Source organism: Frankliniella occidentalis, unplaced genomic scaffold (genome assembly GCF_000697945.3).
Source record: "Frankliniella occidentalis isolate FOCC.00 unplaced genomic scaffold, Focc_3.1 Scaffold22, whole genome shotgun sequence".
NCBI classification, from domain to species: Eukaryota; Metazoa; Arthropoda; class Insecta; order Thysanoptera; family Thripidae; genus Frankliniella; species Frankliniella occidentalis.
The window spans coordinates 2284243-2289124 of NW_026267152.1; the positions used below are offsets into that span (position 1 = coordinate 2284243).

A 4882-nucleotide genomic window follows, 5' to 3' on the forward strand; every position below is an offset into this window, starting at 1 on the left:
GTTCTGACGTTCCCGTCCACGGGAGCAGGCGACGGCTGAGTGGCTAGCGCGCTGGGGTGTGGTCCGGAAACCGTCGGCGCAGGGATCGACTCCCAGCCGGAGAACTTTTTTCCCGCTCTGTTGATCTGCTCCGGGCGACATGCGCGTCTGGTCTGCCGCTGAATCCCGAAGTCATGATCAACAGAGCGGGAAAAAACGTTCTCCGGCTGGGAGTCGATCCCTGGACCGACGGTTTCCGGACTACACCACAGCGCGCTCGCTACTCGGCTGTCGGCTCCACTTGTCAGCGGAGAGTTCACAACTCGGTCCTGGTTTTGAAGTCTAGGACCCCCGGATTGCACGCATTCAGGTCGGGTCAAGTCCATCTCCTTGACGCGCTGCAGCCCGGGTCGAAATCCTGGCCAGAAACAAAGAAAAATCGTTGTTTTTTTTGTTGTCTTTTTGCATGGGGAGGGGGGTGGGGTGGAGGCTGCTGAGTAGTTGGTCGAGTCAGCCTCCCCATGTCGGCTGGTCTTTTGTCCTAACCGTTGGTCGCCGTGCCGCAAACTACTAAATAGGGAAAAATAGAACCTCGGCAGTATTCGAACCGACAACCATCCGCGTCCCGGGCGCGCGCTCGACCAACTGAGCCAATGAGGCTTAGGTGAAGCTTATCTCCGCTGTGGCGCACACCCCGAAACATATGGCTGGCAGAGGGGCAAAAGGGTTCCGTCCACTGAAATCCGTTTTGTGATACTTTTACTCAATTTTTGCGATAACTAAAATCATCACAAAAAATGTTATAAAATATTTTTTGTGATAATAATATTACAATACTGTGATACTTTTATCACATTTTTTTGGAGTTATCATGCCCTTTAGCGTGGGAATCGCAAAACTCCAGTTATCGCATGGTTTTGTGTTAAAAGTATCGCAAAACCAGACTCAGTGTCGACTAGATTCGAACCAGCGACTGTTTGCATACCGGTCCATCACATCAGGTGTCGCAGTCACTCAGCTGCCGTAAATTTACGACACAATTTTTAACACTGTAGTAGCCCTAATAACACTGTTAAAAATTTTGGGGGAGATTTTACAGAAAAAGTCTAGGTATACGGGCCAAGTGAAAGTCTGGTAAAATTACCACTGCTTGTAAAATTACAGAACACTTGTAAAAATAACTCCACAAAATTTCTGTAAAACTGATACCAAATATTTCTGTGAAAATGTTTACGGATGTTTCCTGTAATTTCTTACCCACATCTTTCTGAGGTAAAATATGCAAGAAAAAATTATTTTCAGCGGCTGTTTTCTTGTTCTATTTATTTCATATAGTCAACCTCCGACAGATTTCTTTAGTAAAACTGCTTGCGTATCAATGAGCAAAAAAGCGGCAACATTTTGCTGGAACAGCCAACATTCTGCTAGAACAGCAAAATGTTTGCTGTTACCGTAGCAGCAAACTATAGTTTCGATGCGCCCAAACGAAAGAGTCCGATCTGCTTTGCTGCTGAACCAAAAGAGTTCGATCTGCTTTGCTGCCAAACCAAAAGAGTTCAATCTGCTTTTCGGCGTCGGAAAGTCAGGCATCTCTGGAGGGCTATAAGTCCTCGTGTATTTTGAATATACGCAAAATAAAAAGACTAGCCTGTTACCCTGTCCTTTACGAACGTGTACACCCTAAAGTATATACCATTTCCCTTACAAGCTTCGAGATATCATAAAGTTTATGCGGAGCGGTCGCCGAGCGCCGAAATCAGATCGAACTCTTTTGGTTTGGCAGCAAAGCAGATCGGACTCTTTTGGTTTGGCAGCGAAGCAGATCGGACTCTTTTGGTTTAGCAGCAAGGCAGATCGGACTCTTTCGTTAGGGCGCATCGGTTTGCAGCAAAGGAAAGTTAGCAGCAAAAGAAAGTTAGCAGCTATGGTAACTGCAAGCTGCAAACTGTTTGCTGGGACAGCAGACAGTTCGCTAAATTTACAAATGCCAACTTCTGCTCCAGGAAACACACCTTTTTGTTGGATCACATGTCATTCACTGCATTTTGTGTAATTCTATCTTTTGTTTTTTGTTCGTCTTGTAACGACTTACTGTTTCCTGTCCTTGTTCGTAGTTGATTCGAATAAAGCATGGACGTTTGTACTGAAGTGTCGACTCATATTTGTCCTCAATAATCAGACCTATTGAGGAGAAATAATAACACTTTTCGCGTGCGTGTGCCGTTCCGCAGAAGAACTCTCGATTTCGTTCCACCATTGAACCTGAGAATCACTCGACAAATGAAATCCGTGTGGAATTTCTTCTCTTACGGTCTTATGCGGGCTTAGCCATGCGGCTGCAGTGTGATGGTGGAGCAAGCGTTTGGGGCTGATGAGCCGGGCCTCGAGCCGGGCTGGAAGGGGAGATGCTGAGCCGGGGGGTGCGTTGGTCTGGACCGCCCTATGCTGGGAGGGCGGGGGAGGAGAGTGGGAGGGACACAGCGGAGTGGCTCGGCGTGAGAAATGGGAAGCATGTCTCCCCCTGCCATTCTGTGACATTGACGAACTGTTGCTCTTAGTGGAGCGCCTAGCAGCCTGGGAGCAGCGGGCCCTTTCCTCCCCCACCGGGCCGCTCGGCCCCGCCCAGGCAGACTCACCCTCCGAACACGGGGCCCCAACCCCGAAAAGCCCCGGAACGCCCTCCGCCTCCCCGTCCTCTTGCAGCCCTGCCACGCTTCGCCCTTCCGCCACGCCGCGCCATGGAAATTCGCACAAACTGTAAGCCGAAAGCAACGCTTCAAAACATACTACCGGGCGCGCTGAGGAATTTAAAGCAAGGGCTCCCCCATCGTACACACAACCAGAGCACGCCCCATCTTCCCATCTATCCCTCTAGCCTCCGGAATACTTTGGGGATTTTCTGTTACGTTGCAAATTATTTTCAGTAGGTCAGATCTGTTTTCATTTCTGTTAATGCGTTCCCCCCACCGCCAAAAAAAGAACAGAAAACAGTTATGGCAGTAGTAATATCTCAAATACATCTAGGCGCTCGAGTTGGCTGTTCCCGTTATTAGTATGGTTTCCTAAATCTAAATAGTGATAGTACCCCGACAGTATCTAAGCCTAAGCAGGCGTATGCTGGGTAGGTGGACTGAGTTTGGGATTTCGTTTGATTCAAATCCAAATCAATAAAAAAAGGAAAAAATGGGTAAAATGAATTAGAAATTGTTACACAATGTGTAAAGCATTTAATGCTCACGATCCAGAACAAGAGACAGGGTAGAGAGACAAGAGACAGACTTGCAGAAGAGACTGAGACAGGGCAAATAGCTTTTTTACATTTTGCCACTGATTCACATATGTCCTGTTACAAATGCATTCCATAACAAACGTACAGCAAATATCAACATTTTTTCCATCCTAAAACAGAACGTCATCTTTATTTTATATTAAAATTTCTTTCAATTAATTACTGACCTAATTATTTGAAAACCGTATACATGAAAAGGCGAAAAAACATGTTTAATGGTGAAGACAACACGGGTTCACTTGAAAGGCGGTGGGTGGCACGAGTGAATGTACTTAAAACTAATGGTATACATGAAACGCTCACACACCAGGTATACTTCGTTTCAAAAATAATGGTTCACCACTTCACACGCAGCTACACATCGCACAAATGATAATCTTTTTCACATTGTTCAAAATTTAATACACGTATACATGTTTCATTAAACCCAATATTTATATTATACATGCAATAAGCATTTTAAAAAATCTTTAAAAAACAGAATTTTGTGGTATACAATGTATCTTTCATCACGGCGAAAACAATGCAAAATGCAAACAACATACGATTTGACTACAATTTAATCAAGAAAACATCGACAACAATGTATTCAGAAACCTAGTGAACTAGTTTTGCTTGTACACATAAATAACAAAATAAAAATTCACTATCATACCGTTCAAATAATCTTCAAAATCGTAATTGTCTGAGTGCCATATAACCAACTGAATGTCCACCTAAAACTTCACAATTTTTGGAAAAATTATTGGCAGCGTTTAGTAACAATTAAATGTAGGGCGTGCTTACCTATACGCCGGTGGCAGCGCTACATATTTAGGTGTTGACTGCCAAGGAGAATGCCGTAACAGCCTTCCGTATCCCATGACGAGTGAACATAGTCACGGGATGAGAAGGGGCATTCTCCAGGCAGGTTAACCCTCGGCCACCCGTACCCTCCAGTGAGCACCAAATCACAAGAATTCGGCCACAAAAAGTGGACAGACTTTCACAATTCTTTAAAATAATAATTGTAGACGTACTAAAGACACCTGAGACAATGCAATGTTCTTATGTTTATTAGTATACTGCTGTATTTTCTTTTTTATAATATTAATACAACCTATGATTTTAATTATTTTCAAAAAAGGTATACACAATGTGAAATGATATCTATATATGAAATGTAATAACTTACGTATATCTTGTATTTCGAGGAGAAAATGGGGAAGGGGGTCTCGCGCGGAGTCTGTGGATTTGGTGTATAGGACGAAAGAAAGTAAGACGTTTAAGAAAAGTCATCACAATAGAGATAACAAATACAAATGTCCTTCCACAACAGCACAACCTTGTAACATATGTTTCTTGAGAAAACCACGGAAAAGGTGAGGTAGAAAAGGGTGGCTATAACATCACTACGGGGAAAGGTGTCTATACGTCCCTAAACCACCTCGGACATAGTTCGAAATGGCGTGAAAACAATCTTTTACTTACACTGGGCAATCTGTTTTATACATACATAATAATTATCACTTGGGGAAACAAAAAACAATAATAAGTCAATTTGCTTTTTCAACATCTTCTACAATCTCCACCTTCTTCGCGGTTCAGTTATTGTTTTCACAAAGGAACATCAAA

General features: G+C 43.7%; 1 protein-coding gene across 1 annotated transcript in view; it reads right to left on the reverse strand.

Annotated features, from left to right (window-relative positions):
• Window positions 1-3183: 3183 nt before the first annotated feature.
• The window catches only part of LOC113217695 (homeobox protein homothorax), a gene marked incomplete in the record, with an annotated part of 173868 nt that continues 172169 nt past the window's right edge, over window positions 3184-4882 (reverse strand). The window contains 1 exon segment of the mRNA XM_052264880.1: window positions 3184-4882.